The sequence below is a fragment of the Mus caroli genome, chromosome 8 (assembly GCF_900094665.2).
Source record: "Mus caroli chromosome 8, CAROLI_EIJ_v1.1, whole genome shotgun sequence".
NCBI lineage: Eukaryota > Metazoa > Chordata > Mammalia > Rodentia > Muridae > Mus > Mus caroli.
Window position 1 is genome coordinate 22,723,024 of NC_034577.1, and position 16,557 is coordinate 22,739,580.

The 16,557-nt window shown below is 41.0% G+C and overlaps 1 pseudogene; it reads right to left on the bottom strand.

The window, feature by feature from the left end:
• Window positions 1–7,384: 7,384 nt before the first annotated feature.
• LOC110300180 lies at window positions 7,385–12,772 on the bottom strand (annotated as a pseudogene).
• Between the last annotated feature and the right edge of the window lie 3,785 nt (window positions 12,773–16,557).

A 16,557-nucleotide genomic window follows, 5' to 3' on the forward strand; every position in this document is an offset into this window, starting at 1 on the left:
AAAAAAACAAAAAAAAAACCACTAGGATAAAAGTTGCTGGCTGGTCCATCTGTGCTGGCTGGTTTAGTGGGTCAACTGGATACAAGCTGGTGTTAATGAAGACAAAGGAGCCTCCCTTGAGGAAATGTCTTTATGAGACCCAGCTGTAAGGCATTTTCTCAATTAGTGATCAAGAAAGGGAGGGCCCATTGTGAGTGGTACCATCCCTGGGGCTGGTAGTCTTTGGTTCTACAAGGGAGCAAGCTGAGCAAGCCAGGAGAAGCAAGTCAGTAAGGAACATCCCTCCATGGCCTCTGCATCAGCTCCTGCTTCCTGACCTGCTTGAGTTCTAGTCCTGATTTCCTTTGGTGATGAACAGTAATGTGGAAGTGTAAGCTGAATAAACCCTTTCCTCCACAACTTGCTTCTTGGTCGTGATGTTTATGCAGAAACAGAAATTGTAACTAAGACATCATGCTCTATCAGGTTACCCCAGACAAATATGTAGAATAGAACAGACCTTCCATTCTTCAAGATCAGCCTTGGCCGTAACCAACCATGTCTCAAGGAAATCAGCAAGGCTGCCATTGAGATGCACACATAAAAATCAGTCATCCTTCATTGTGCTGCTTGTCTGTGTCAACAAAGACTTGTGGGCAAAATGAAGGCATGCGTTTTTGGAGAATCATAAAGTAAAATTCTAGACTCTTTAATAATGTGAAGAAAGTGGTTTAAGAATGACTGATCTTTAGACTTCAGCAGTAAGAATCAGTCAACATGAATCCAAGAGTAGCTTTGAGATTGTCTATGACAAAAATGGAAGGATACACAAAATCAAAAAGACAGATGTGTGACCCTGATGACATTCAGGATACCATAGCCAGCACTTTCTTAGCTACAATTTTTTTTTTAAATCCTTGCTGAGGATAAGAATATGGAGGAAGCACACATAATTGAAGAGGAGTAGTCTCCCAGTCAGGTGAAGAGCTAAGTACTATGGTAGACTAGACCATCACTAGGGGCTTGGAGAGGTGGCTCAGCAGGAAAGAGCACTGACTGTTCTTCCAACGGGCCTGAGTTCCAATCCCATCAACCACATGGTGGCTCACAACCACCTGATATGAGATCTGATGCCTTCTTCTGGTTCGACTAAAGACAGATACAGTGTACTTATGTATTATAATAATAAATAAATCTTTGTTTCAGAGCAAGTGGGTTTGACCAGAGCGAGCAGAGGTCCTAAAAATTCAATTCCCAACAACCACATAGAGGCTCACAACCATCTGCTACAGTGTACTCACATGCATAAATCTGAAGGAGGAGGAGGAGGAGGAGAAGAAGAAGAAGAAGAAGAAGAAGAAGAAGAAGAAGAAGAAGAAGAAGAAGAAGAAGAAGAGGAAGAGGAAGAGGAAGAGGAAGAAGAGGAAGAGGAAGAAGAAAGAAGAAGAAGAAGAAGAGGAGGAGGAGGAGGAGGTGGAGGAGGAGGACGAGGAGGACAAGGAGGACGAGAAGGAGAAGGAGAAGGAGGGAGAAGGAGGGAAGAAGAAGAAGAAGAAGAAGAAGAAGAAGAAGAAGAAGAAGAAGACCATCACTAAACACTCAAGCCACTAGTACTTTCTCTACCCAGATGTTGCTGTGGTTTTCCCACAGATATCATGGCATCTTGTAGCCCAGTCTCACCCACAACTTCCAATAGATCCTTGGATCAGAAACCAATGAATGTTTCTCTTGCAACTTGGAAAATGTGACACAGGAATCCTTTCTACTGGGTTGGAGAGATGGCTCAGCAGGTAAGAGCACTGACTGTTCTTCCAAAGGCCCCTGAGTTCAAGTTCCAGCAACCCATGGTGGCTCACAGCCACACATAATGAGATCTCACCCTCATTCTGGTGTGTCTGAAGACAGCTACAGTGTGTTTATATATAATAAGTAAATATTAGAAAAAATGAAAAAGGAATCCTGGCTACTATTCACTGGAGCTTAGTTGGAGCTTTCTTGTTAAGATGGACCCACCCTGAGACCCAGGCCCATCTATAACTAGGGAACTAAGCAGGGTGTTTTATTAGTTGGCATGTTATTACATTTTCAGTCATTCAAATTGACAGTGGCTGACATGGGTCTAACTTGTTCAGTGCTCCTGGCTGCAATGAAGAAAAGTCTTCTAGAGACAGCTGCTCCCTGTGCACTGTTAGGCTACCAGATCATTTGGTTTGATAGATATCTACTGTGTGGGCTATTTTGTTACTCTTTTGAGATCCATCTTTCTGTGTAGTGAAAAGGTATTTCCATTAGCTTATGGGAATAGTGTTAAAACCCTGAGAAAGTCTAGCATGGTATCCATAAGACAGGAAATTAAAAAATAATCAAAGGAGAATGGATATAGACTTACACATGAGTCATACAGTTTTGAGTGCATTGATGATAAACCCAGTTACCAATAATGTGTCTATGACACATTAAGGGGAAGAAATTAAATGTTCTACCCCTTGATATAATCTATGAGTGAGCCCAGACTTGAATAATTCTCTCTCCCTATGTCAACTGTCACTCTCTGATGTCTTCATGTCTCGCTCTCTCTATCTTGTGTGTGTGTGTGTGTGTGTGTGTGAGAGAGAGAGAGAGAGAGAGAGAGAGAGAGAGAGAGAGAGACCCTAAGGGTTTTGCTCTCTCTTTTATTGAACAGCACACAAACCAACGTATTGGGGAANNAATGAGAGATACTGTATTGAAATCATCAAAGTTTGACAAAAGATTAAGTCACTGACTCCAAATGACCCCACTAACCCAGATAACAGTACAGCAAACATCATTACGTATCAAGCAATATCCATAAATTGTCTTCAAGAGTTATGATGGGTGTTCATCTTATAAGACTGCTTTCAGTCTTATAAGACTGAAATATTTGATAGCATAGCATACATACATGCAAGCATTAGTCCAGATCAAGGGCACGGCTAAGTGTGTGACTTAAGATCACAGCTACACATTAGCTTGGGTTGTAAAAGCTGATGACATGGGAAACCTGAGGCAAGTAAAGATGGTCGTTACATTGCTCTTATTTGTTTGTGTGTTTCTTTGGTGTGTGTGTGTGTGTGTGTGTGGTGTTGTGTTAAGAAAGGGTTTCTCTGTGTAGCTTTGGCTGTAGACCTGGTTGGCCTCAAGCCTGCCTCTGCCTCTAGAGTGCTGGGATTAAAGCCATGTACTACCACCACCCAAGTGTTACATTGTTCTCTTAAAGGCAAATTAAACAAATCCTGAGTACAGAGTAGGATAGAGATTTAAGTAAAACAGGACCTCAACTTGTGTTATTAACTCTGTCTCTAAGATACAGCAAAAGTTCCTGTCTCTCAGAATGTAAAAGATATTTTCTTAATATTAAATCAGCAGAGAAATGCACTTAAAATGTCCACATTTGGGTGCAGATCTGAAACAGTTTTATTTAAGACTTTACATTTTCTATGCCTGGCTCAATGCTTACAGAACACATCATTCTTTTTTTTTTCCCTGTAAAGGTGGTCAATATCCAAGGAACTGGAGTGTCCAGGAAATTACGGTAGCAGCTCAACTGCCTGGAACTTGGTGGATTGAGGTCCAACAAAAATATTTCTCCAGAAGATTACTATATCTCTACTTCGATTTCCTTATGCAACTTGTTTCTTAGTGGGTCGTAAAGCACCACTATAGGGGAGCTCCCCCAAGAGAGAAGCCCAGGGCCCCAGGTATTCTGCCTTGTATGTCACCAACAACTGAGTAGTCTAGTCCCCCATTGTCTGATGCTGCTAATCCTACAGTGCAGTAAGATTTCCATCCAATCGACAGATAATCTCATCACACTTGACAAGACTCCTCTCATGTCCTCAGTGATGTTGCCTAAAGTTGTCTTATCTTCAACTCTTGCTTTCAAATGGAATACACGGGATGGGGATGCCAGTGGACTCTTGGAACTTTGTCTGATTCTCATGTGGAGCACTGGGTGCCTCAGTCACCTGGCCCATTGTGGTCACTGTATCTGGTGAAGGTAATCTGGTCCTCGTTCCTGTATTGTGCTCTGCAACAGAGGGTGTCGAGAGGGACTAGAATCTGAGACAGGGTGTAGGAGGTACACCTACCTATGGGTTTGATCTTCCCCAACAGGTTCCTACCCTTGGCCATGCCCCTTTCCCTATCATATACCAGGATGTGTATGTGCAGCTGGTTATCAGAAACAATGACGGTGGTCTGTGTCTACTGGAAACAGTGGAGTTGTGCTTTGTGAAGATAGTCCTGACTCCACCAGAAGGTTCAATACCCAATGAAAGTGCAATGTCTCCCAAGACAAAGATATAGTGAACATTTTCTGGCTTATCTGAAATTATCCANATATATATATATATATATATATATATATATATATATGTATATATATACACACCTATATACATATATATACATATACATATATATGTAAGACTAGCGTACAAAGAGAGATAGTAGAGCAGATGCCAATGAGATCTAGATGATCACAAGTACACACTTCAACAACCTCTATTCTACCAAATTGGAAAGTCTAAATAAACAGTATAAATTCCTAAATACATATAACCTCCTAAGGTTGAACTAAGATGATGTTTTAAAATCTTTAAATGGAGAGGCAATGAGGTTGAAGCAACAATCTTAAAACTTCCTAACCAAAAGAAAAAAAGGCCCATGTTCAAATTGACTCATAAAGTTTTACCAGACTTCAGTAAAAGAACTACAACCAGTGTTCTAAAACTACTCTATAAAGGATTGGCAAAACCAGCATTATATACACACAAACAAAAAGAAAAGTATAGACAAATGTCCTGGTGAATACAGATACAAAAAATTCAATAAAACACTTGTAAACTGAATTTAAGAACACACAATAAAGACCATTTGACTATAGTCTAAAATCAGGACAGTTTCATGACAGACACTGAGGTTGTTTAACATATACAAATCAATAATTATAAATGTACTTAAAGACAGAGGCATATTGAAATAAATATTTGCCAAACCATTTTTTTCAAAATTCAACCTTCTCTCCTCTTGATAAAAGTCATAGAAAGTCTAAGGATATAGTGAACATATATTAAGTCATGTACAACCAAGCCTATAGCAACATCATACCAAATTTGGAAAAAAAAAAAAACCTATGATGCAGTCCCACTAAAATCGGGAGCAAAATAAAAATATCCAATTCTCTCTACTCCTTTTCAAGGTTTTGCTTAAACTCTTACCCAAACAATATAAGAGAAAAACAAAAAACAAAAATTAATCACATGTAGAAAAATAAATTCAGGTATTCTTATTTGCAAATGATATAATTCTATACATTAAAGACCCTGACTCCACTAGAGAACTCATCCAGTTGAAAAATATTTCCAACATAGCAACAAGGCGCGTTATTAAGAGAACTTAAATAGTTATTAACGGAACTTAAATAGTAGTCTTCCTATAAACTAAGGGCAAGTATACTGAAAATGAAATGACAGAAATAATCCTATTTACAGTTGCTTAAAAAACACAACATGGAATAAACCCAGCAAAGGTAAGAAAAGATCTGTAGAATAAAAACTTTGGAAACACCAAAGAAGAAAATAAAGAAAAATAATAGAACATAGAAAGATCTCCCAAGTTCATGGATGGACAAAATATTGTAATTAATGGTCAGCCTACCAAATGAAATACACAGGTTCAATGCAGTCTCAAAACTACAATGCTATTCTTCACAGAAACAGAAAAATCTAAAAATTCATGTGTAGACACAAAATATCCCACAGACCAGATAAATCATGGGCAAAAAGCATAGTGCTAGAGTTGTTAACATACCTATAGTATACTACAGAACCATAGTGATCCAAACAGCATGGTACTAGCACAGAAACAGGCAGCAGCTCAATAGAATAGAATTAAGGATTCAGATATAAACACATGAAACTAAAGTCATATGTTAAAAGAGGATCCAGATATAAGCCCACACTCCTATAGCAACCAGATTTTTCACAACGATGCCAACAATGCATATTGAAGAGACAGCATCTATGACACATGTCTGAATTGGATAGCTATGCATAGATGAATGAACCTTGATCTGTACCTCTCAGCATACATCCTTCTATCATGAGTTCAGGTCTCCTTCCCTGTTTCATGCAAACCAACGTGAGAATTTAAGATATAATAAGAGTCTATCTCAGTATGCCTTTAACTGTCATCTTGAACATTTTTTATGAAATACTTTTTTCTTAAACATGCCCACTGTTATTGAAAGAGAGAGGAAGAGTGAGCTGCCCAAGTGTTAGAAAACCAAAGGAGCTTGTGTGGAGAGGATGTGGCATGGGGAGGATGTGTAGCAGAAGCAGGATGCAAGGGCAGGGGGAAGAAAGATCACAAATGGTGATGACAAACAAGCTTCTTCAATAAGATGAAGCACTAACATGTGTTTTAAAGAAATCCTGGTAGTAAAGGAGATATGCCATGGGGACTGAACAAGGCAGAGGTGGGCATGAAAGCTCACTAGGGACACCCTGCAAGCTTACAAGATACCATAATTAAACCTTGTTAATAGTACTTCCAGGTTACAGATATATGAGAAAATGAAAGTAAGAAACATCCATCTGCCTCAGTTTTCTGTTGGTCTTGGTAGGAGTGGTGGGTGGGAGCAGAGATGCTCACTGAGCAGGATGCAGAGAAAGTACATAGCCCATCTCTGGAATGAAATATTTCAGCACAGCCCCATTGTTTCTCAGCCTGTAGAGAGAAAAGCAAAGGCTTTATAAACTGTTGGCAGGGGGTGGGGGTGGAGGGTTGGGGTTGGGCACCATTACTTCCCAGAAGCTGAATGGTCTCTATGAGGTCATCACATTTAGAAGAAATGAGGACCTTCAAGGCAAGGGTGCCTGCTCCTTCTTGTGGCATCCTAAAGAGTGGTGTCCATGGGCAGATCATGTCATTCTGAGATGCCTGACAAACAGCTGCTGTTCCTGTGCTTCTCCCAAGCCCACCTTGCCCTCAAGGGCTAGCCAGGCCTTTAGCCCTGCCTTCTTATTGCATCAGTATTCATGCCTACTCATACATCATAGATTGCAGGGCACTTAAGTAATACTTCATTTTCTAAGAAAGTTCATCTTGTATTTTGCAGCACTAGGATATTTTGACACCTGTGAATCATAACTATGGTCCCGAACTGTAAGAACTATTCGAGTTCCCTGGACTGTGTGGTCCCAGCCTTCTGCCTTTGGCCTCAACTTTGGTTTTATGTTGTTTCTTTCCGGAGGGCTCTGATGAATGTCTGGAGGAGATGGATGTACATTTGAGACATAACTATGGCTATGAACTGTAAGAATTACTGGAGTTTCCTGGACCCTGTGGTCCCAGCCTTCTGCCTTTGGCCATGACTTAGGTTTTATGTTGCTTCTTTCCGGAGCGCCCTGATGAAGGTCCTGAGTAGATGATTGTACTTGCTCTCTTTTGAGACTGCCTTTTCTTCTAGGGCAAGACTTTCACAGCACCTGAAAGGTTCTTGTGACTCTATGAGTCCTGTGTTGTCTCCCCCTAGACGGCTCCTCCTCCACTCCTCCAGGCTCCTTGGTTGCTGTTTTGGATGTTCCTTGCATGGGTGTGTGTTGTTCATAAACACCCCTTGCTTTGGGAGCTGTCTGATGTCTATTAGATTTGTGGACTTTTCTGTTTGCTTTCTAGCCTTGTTAAGCAACTCCATTGTCCTCTTCTTCCCTTGGGCCTCCCCTGCTGTTGCCTTGGGGCTATTCTTTGGCAAGTCACTGGGCCCAACAAATGTCTGCCTGTCCTCGGGCCTTCGACCACAGATTTGCCCCGAAAGTTTCTTTTGGAGACTATAAACAAGCTTGGATTAGAGTCATGGAAGATGGCCTGGCTTCTTCTTGCCATGAGCAGTGCTAGGCAGCTCTGCCAGCCTATGCTGAGGCTGATTATCACCCATATCAGGTCTACTTCCTGGGATGACCCTGAGGTGATTAAGCGCCTGGATTACCAAACTCGACCCAGTAGCCAGTCCAGAGGTTTGCCCCCTTAATCTTTCATTGATGGCCATAAATCGTTGTCTCCTGATTATCAAAAAGGTGGAATTCAGCCTTTCAGAACACGTGTTCTCTAGCCCCAGGAGGCTTTACCCTTCTAAGTCCTACCCTGAAATCAATAAACCTCTTCTATTTACTATCTACTTTAAGCTATCTATACTACTAAATATCTATTAATCTAACTCTATCTAGATGACTTTCATGCACTCACACACACATACACACTCAAACACACACACTATCTCTTTCTCTCACACTCTCCTTTCTCTCTCTCTCTCTCTCTCTCTCTCTCTCACACACACACACACACACACACATACACATACAATCTTTCTGACACACTCTCCTCCTCCACTTCTTCCTCTCTCTCCCTCTCTCTCTCTCTCTCTCTCTCTCTCTCTCTCTCTCTCTCTCTCTCTAATACAATTCCAATGCAAGCAGGAAGTCTGTACAGCATCTCCAACCTCTAGCACCCAGTCTGTATGGTTTCTCCAGAGGTCTGAAGTGCCCTTTATACATCACAGTTCAGAATGTTGGGGCAGATCTGTCTCTTTATGATGCAATGTGCGTGGCTAGAGGGGAGATGGCTGCAACTCAGGCTAACCCCTAAGTATTCTGGTCTGAGGCCACTGTCATTCCAAATGTTAAGAATGGCAAAATCTAGGGAAACCAACCACAGATGGAAGGGCACAGGCATGTTAGGAGTGGGTGAGAGGTGGCCTGCAAAAGACAGTCAGGGACTAGGAGGAGAGGTCTCTAGAGACTTAGAGGGCTGACTTCCTGGGACTTGCCATCCAGTTTTTTCACCCATATCATCCAGTTTTAGAGCTCCATATCAAGGAATAAAACAATACTCACATCAGAGAATCAAAAGGCCTGGCTTATTCTAGAATCAAATACAAAACATCAGGGTCCAGAAACACTGATTTTGGTTTCCTCAAATATCATATTCCAATATTCACGTTTCATGACGTTTTTTATGGAAACAGAGAAAATGATCAGAAGTCAAGGCACTCTTCAAACACATTGATAGAGAGGGCAGGTAGGCTGATGACAGCAAAACAGAGGAATCTCTGCCCTAGACCTCGGGATGATGTATGATATTATTTTCAAGGTTAGAGCAAGCCAGTTACCTACTAAGTTAATCACTATGAAAATTCACTTAATAGTCACAAGAATGTTTGTTCAGACACACAGCTGGGCAAGGAATGGTTAATGAGAGTCTAAAGGTAGCCCCCAAAATAAAATGTAATTAGGCTCTGGATCTAATGTCAGGGTGGTTCTGATGAAGGTCCTGTTCCCCAGTTGGTTCTTGATCTAGCACTAAAGATGCTATGGGCCAGTTACTGGGCAGAAGGAAGAGGCAGGACTTCTGGATCCACACAAGTGATCTAGCAGACCCAGGAAGAGGGGAAAGAAGATTTTCACCATTCTTCAGAGGCAGAAAAGCCAACCAGCCATGTGAGATCTCAGATGGAGTGGCCACACACCGCTTCTCCAGGAGGGAGGTTGGGGTGTCCAGCTAGGACTAAAAGTAACAAGCTAGGGCAGGTTGAGAGGGATAAGCTAAGAGTGTTGGGAAGGGCACGCTAGCCACAGTAGATTGGAGGTGTCTAGCAATTGAGCCAATAAGGCAGATTGAAACTGATCAACTTGTGTGTGTCTGTGTTCTTCATTTTTGTATCCAGTACTCTTTGGGCAGGGGCTGGTAGTATGGCTCAGTTCCCAGAGTGTGCCTTAAAGCAGAGTAGCAAAAGCTACACCCTACAACCTGCAACACTTCAACCTCCCCATTGCTAAAGAGTCAGTCAGCCTTGTGGAAGGTTCTGTGTAAGCTAGCTTTGTTCCAGAGCTTTCTATCTAACCCCAGTCCCTACACTGGGTCAGTGAAGACTACAGTCTTCACTATGTACCTTGCTTCAGGACTCACCCAGTATACCTGACCATACTATCCTAAAACTGTCTTGTTGATGAATTTCCCAGCATCTTTAAGGATCTGATTGCTGTGGGGGATGATATAGTGCAAAGACAGAAGCAAGCGATGAGCCACCCAGGTGTTATCCTGCTAAGTGCACTGAGGGTACAGCAGAAATGCATTCAGTCATGCCAACTTTCATGAAGGTATTGGTGAAGGAGAGAAGGGAGTGACTCAGACACATATATGTTTACTCAGTAAAGAAGGCCTTCATTAGAGGGCTTCTTCCATGGCCATTGGGTAAGCAGGTGAGAAAGAACATGACATTTACAAACAAAGGGAGGAATATTCTTGGGGCTCCATGTTTAGGAGCTGCCAGTTTATTGTAGCAGGCCTGAGCAATGAGAGGAAGAAGGTCACACCTTGTAGCCAGGAAAAAAAAAAAAAAAAAGATTCTAATGCCTCTTCCCCAGGCAACACTTTAAAATCTGTATTCGCCAGGATTCTCCAGAGAAACAGAACTGATAGATTGATGTAGGTTATAAAGTGTACTTATTAGCTTGGCTTACAGTGGATAGTCCAACAATGGCTGGCTGAACACTGGGAAGGCTGGGAACCCAGTAGTTGCTCAGTTCATGGAGTGGGGTTCCTTGGAGGACTTCAATCTGGTACTGTAGGTCTAGAGAATCCCTGGGAAGCCACTGGTCTTCAGTCCACACTGAAAGACCAGGAATCTGGAGCCCAATCTCAGCAAAAAACTTCAGACTAAAGCACCAACAGAGTAAGCTCACTGGCCAACAAGAGGTGGAGCTGGTCAGGAAAAGGTAAAAGTTTTTCCCTTCAACCTCCTTATAACCAGGTACCTCTACCCAGGGCCTCTGTGAGATGTCTTCCCTGTTCAGTCAGCTCCTCCAGAAACTACCTAAAGCATCCTCACCTAACAAGCCTCTCGATTGCTTGATTCCAGATCCAATCAACTTGACAACCAAGACTACACATCTCATCATCTTTTAGGCTGAAGTTTAAATTGACTCAGAAAGCAAAGGCTGACTCCAGACCTCACCCTCATGAACAATGCATCCCTGAGCACAGCTGTCATCTTTTCTCTAGTTCTCTTCTGTTCAAATCCAGCCATAGGTTACAATGCTAAATAGTCTGGCCCCTTCTTGGTAAATGATCCTCAGACCAGATGAGCCGGGAGTTTATGGCAAACACAGGAAGGATGTGTTCACTACAACAGATGCAAGAAAAATTTGTGTGGGACTTCAATGTAAGTGGTCATCAGGGCTGCCTCTTGTTTATCCCAAACCTACTTAGACTTTCATCAGCAATGTACTTGCCGTTTTATTGTTCACGTGATGTGTTGTAGTTGTTTAAAGTCTATGTCCTGCTATCAAGATAGACTCCCTGCCCTGTGCTCATATTTTCTTCGCCATGGTTACAAGTCAAGAGCTGGACCTAGTAAATTGGGAGAAGTGATCTCTAAATATGTCACATGACTAATTCCCACACTTTCCTCTTCCATCAACACTCACACAAATTTCCACCTCTTTGGCTTCAGGCTACATGAGCACCTCCTTATAAGGCTTTTGCTATAGTTCTATTTTCTGATGAATTGCATACGTGTAATGGGAGATAGTCCATAAGTCTCCTGATGAGCCTGACCCACAGCACCCGAAGGAGGGTGAGTACCTTGAAGAAGGGTGATACAGTTACTTTACTATCTAGAAATGAGGGCATTCATTGCCTTTCTCTGAGTGTCTTCCTGACCACTTAGTGTGTAGTTAGATTTCTATAGTCTCTCCATTGGAGTTCCAGAGATTAACAGCAGTGGGAATGTCCATACCATCAGGGACTGCTGCCTCCAGAGAAAAGAACTGACTCATCCACAGAAATCATGGATGCAGCCTACATAGCACCCAGCTGCAACTCAGACCTGCAGAGATGAGCAGAGAGCCTGCTAGAAATGGTTCTTGAGGTCCACCAAGGGGCTATCTGGGAGTGGTAACCAAGAGTTAGACAGCTACAAATGGCTATCTCCATGTGTGAGAATAGCAGGTGAGAACATGAGCCACACAATAAGGGTTCAGGCTGCCTGTCACATGTGTGGTCACTCTAACTTCCCAGAACTGATAGTTTAAAAGTCAATATGGTAAATACAGAATTGAAGTTCCCATCCTTAAAATACGTGGCATTTAAATACACTGCTCCACAGTCTGGTCAGGTCTAACTAAATAACTTAAAATCAGAGAACACTAGAAATGGACACTGTTAATATCCTGCTATGCTGTTTGCTGTTTCTATTTGCTACCCTCTTTCCTAAAACATGTGTCAGAATGCTGCTGGTGGCTAAGGTCACAGTGAGTGACATGCACACATCATGATGACATGAAGAAACCCATTATTTTGTAAGATAGACAGAAGACAGATTGATAGATAGATAGATAGATAGATAGATAGATAGATAGATGATAGATAGATAGATAGATAGATAGATAGATAGATAGATAGATAGAAAGATAGAAGACAGGTAGGCAGGCAGACAGACAGACAGACAGACAGATAGATAGATTTTTTTTTTTTGATACAGGGTTTTTCTGTGCAGCACTAGCTGTCCTGGAATCTTCTCTATAGACCAGGCTGGCCTCGATCTCACAGAGACTCATCTCCCTCTCTGTCCTGAGTGCAGGTGCCATCATACCCAACTCAATATATTTTAGTACAAAGAAAACTTCTGTATTCCTCAAGCCACCATCATGTTTGTTAAATGCATAAATCTACCATCTGTACAGCCAACTGCAAATCTATCTCTTTTCGTCATGTCTATAAAGCTGGATACTAGCTTGTCATTTGAACTATAAAATGTCATCTGTGTGCAGACCTCCCCTTAGTACACCAGCTATAGGACCAAGGCTGTGAACCCAGGGATACTGTATTGTTGACACTTATCAAAGGAATTCCCATATCCTCCTTTGAGCCCTGTGTCAAGATTTTACCTTTTAGTGTAGCTTTTTGGATAATGTGTTTGACAGGAAAGGCATGCAATTTCCTCTGTTGCTCTAGGGTCCAAGGGTACTGTCCTCTGTGGTGAGTTCAGGATCAGTTCGATAGCTCTGTTTTGCTCTTTCAGATGGGATCCATTCTCCAAATCCATCTAGAACCAGCATGGAGTCAGAGATTATCAGACGTCAGCATCTTTTCCCTTTACAGGAAAAGTTATATGTTTCATCTTGATGACATTACCGAAATGGAAATTCTTGTATCATTCTCATATTGCAAGTTATGTTGTTTGTTGGGTTGTGGTGGCAGGGACTTGGGTGACAGAGTCTTTTTTCCCTCAGATTCTAACTCACCTTACACACAGGGTAGGTTATTTCCTAGGGTGAGCTACAACCAACTTAGTAACTGCACTAAAGCAATCTGGGAGAAATTATCATTGAAGTAACATATCCCCTCTCTGAAAGCAATATACTTTTAGCATATTAATTCTCAGTGTTTGTCCCAAGTAAGCATTTTAACCAACAATCATGGTATGATTTGCATTCTGATTTTTTTTCCTCTAATGGATCATGGCTCTCCAGTTCTCACCAATGACTGTATGTTGTTTAGGGCAAAAAGAAAGCAAAAAAAAAAAAAATCTGTTCATTCATATTACCACGTTTTCCTCTTAACCATTTCTGTTGGGCTGATTTTGTATCATTTCATTATTATTTTTAATTGATTTTTTAAGGATTTCACACATAAGGATTATATTTACTTCACCTATACCACCACCACCCCCTGCCCCTTCACCCTCTAATTCTTCCCATGCTCCAAATGCACAGCATCTTTCTCTTTAATGATAATTGTCACATAGGCATATATGGCTGACCTCTTGGGATTGGCTAACCTGCCAGCAGTCTTGTCCCTGGTGAAAAAAATACTTCTCCCTCTTTCAGCAACCATGAATTGTCTGTAGCTCTTTTTCAGAGGGTAATGCCTTGTCACACACACACACACACACACACACACAAATGATGCAGCCCCACTAAACTCAGGAGCAAAATAAATATATCCAATTCTCTCTACTCCTTTTTAAGGTTTTGCTTAAACTCTTACCTAAATAATGTAAGAGAAAAACAAAAAACAAAAAACCACACATACAAAAATAAACTAAAGTATTCTTATTTGCAAATGATATAATTCTATACCTTAAAGACCCTGACTCCACTAGAGAACTCATCCAGTTGAAAAAACATTTTCAACATAGCATCAGGACACCTTATTAACAGAACTTAGTTATTAACAGAACTTAAATAGTAGTCTTCCTATAGACCAAGGGCAAGTATACTGAAAATAAAATGACAGAAATTATCCTATTTACAGTTGCTTAAAAAACACAGCATGGAATAAACCCAGCAAAGGTAAGAAAAGATTTGTAGAATAAAAACTTGGGAAACACTGAAGAAGGAAATAGAGAAAAATAATAGAACATAGAAAGACCTCCCATGATCATGGATGAACAAAATATTGTAAGTAATGGTCGGCCTACCAAATGAAATACACAGGTTCAATGCAGTCTCAAAACTGCAATGCTATTCTTCACAGAAACAGAAAAANCTAAAAATTCATGTGTAGACACAAAATATCCCACAGACCAGATAAATCATGGGCAAAAAGCATAGTGCTAGAGTTGTTAACATACCTGTAGTATACTACAGAGCCATAGTGATCAAAACAGCATGGTACTAGCACAGAAACAGGCAGCAGCTCAATAGAATAGAATTAAGGATTCAGATATAAACCCATGAAACTAAAGTCATATTTTAAAAGAGGTCCCAGATATAAGCCCACACTCCTATAGCCACCAGATTTTTCACAACGATGCCAACAATGCATATTGAAGAGACAGCATCTATGACACATAATGTCTGAGTTCGGATAGCTTCACATAGATGGATGAACCTTGACCTGTACCTCTCAGCATACATCCTTCTATCGTGAGTTCAGGTCTCCTTCCCTGTTTCATGCAAACCAACGTTAGAATTTAAGATATAATAAGAGTCTATCTCAGTATGCCTTTAACTCTCATCTTGAACATTTTTTATGAAATAAATACTTTTTTCTTAAACATGCCCACTGTTATTGAAAGAGTGAGGAAGAGCGAGCTGCCCAAGTATTAGAAAACCAAAGGAGCTTGTGTGGAGAGGATGTGGCATGGGGAGGATGTGTAGCAGAAGCAGGATGCAAGGGCCAGGGGAAGAAAGATCACAAACTTTGATGACAAACAAGCTTATTCAATAAGATGAAGCACTAACACGTGTTTTAAAGAAATCCTGATAGTAAAGGAGATATGCTATGGGGACTGAGCGAGGCAGAGGTGGGGACGAAAGCTCACTAGGGACACCCTGCAAGGTTACAAGATACCGTAATTAAACCTTGTTAATAGTACTTCCAGGTTACAGATACATGAGAAAATGAAAGTAAGAAACATCCATCTGCCTCAGTTTTCTCTGGGTCTTGGTAGGAGTGGTGGGAGGGAGCAGAGATGCTCACTGAGCAGGATGCAGAGAAAGTGTCTACTCTCTCTAGGCTCCTCCTCTGTCTCCTGAGTGCTGGGATTAAAGGCGTGTGCCACCACGCCTGACTATAACATACATATCTTGAAGATAAAAATTATGAAACGAATCCTCAATATCATTTTTGCTACTAGAGCACTTTAGATAGGAAACAATTGATATATTTAAAATAGAGACTAATGTGGTATATTTTAAAAGTATAATACTAACATGAGCAATGGTTTGGAGATATGTAGCAGGAGTGGAAACAGAAAGTTCAGGTTTTTGCTATAGCCACAGAAAAAAAGTGACACATTTGAATACCTGTCAGGGGGAAGATGCATAGCTTCATAGAGATAGGATTGCTAATTTTTTTTGTAGTGGTAGAAGCACTAGAAATGTTCTTGGTATTCTTTGTTTGTTTGTTTGATTGATTGACTGTTGTTTTGTTTTTTTGAGACAGGGTTTCTCTGTGTAGCCCTGGCTGTCCTGGAAGTCACTCTGAGACCAAGCTGGCCTCGAACTCAGAAATCTGCCTGCCTCTGCCTCCCAGTTGCTGGGACTAAAGGCATGTACCACCATTGGCTGGCATTCTTGGTATTCTTCTAGACTCAAGCAAATGACAATACACTTACTAAGATGTGGAAGACTAAGAAGAGAGAAGAGAGAAATCAAATGATCCTATTTGGACATGATGCTTAGATGTCTTTGATTCTAATGTGTAGTTGAATATGTGTGCCTGGAATTTGCTCTAGACATTTGTATTTATAAAGTCCATGAGTGAATACATACAAGTAAAGACATAAGGGAAATAATGTCCTCTAAGAAGTAGTACACAGGTCAAAAAAGCCCTCAAGAGGCTTGGTGTTTAGACTCTAAAAGGAAGAGAAAGGGTCTACAAAGGAAATAATAAAAGGTAAAGAATTATGAAGCAAAAGAAAAATTAATCTAGTTATATGGAAGTCAAGAAAATGAAGATTTCATAAAGGAGGGAGCAGTGCCTGGGTTATAGCTGCTGAGAGGCTAAGAGAGATGATGGTGCCAGAACTTGTAATCACACAAGCCAATT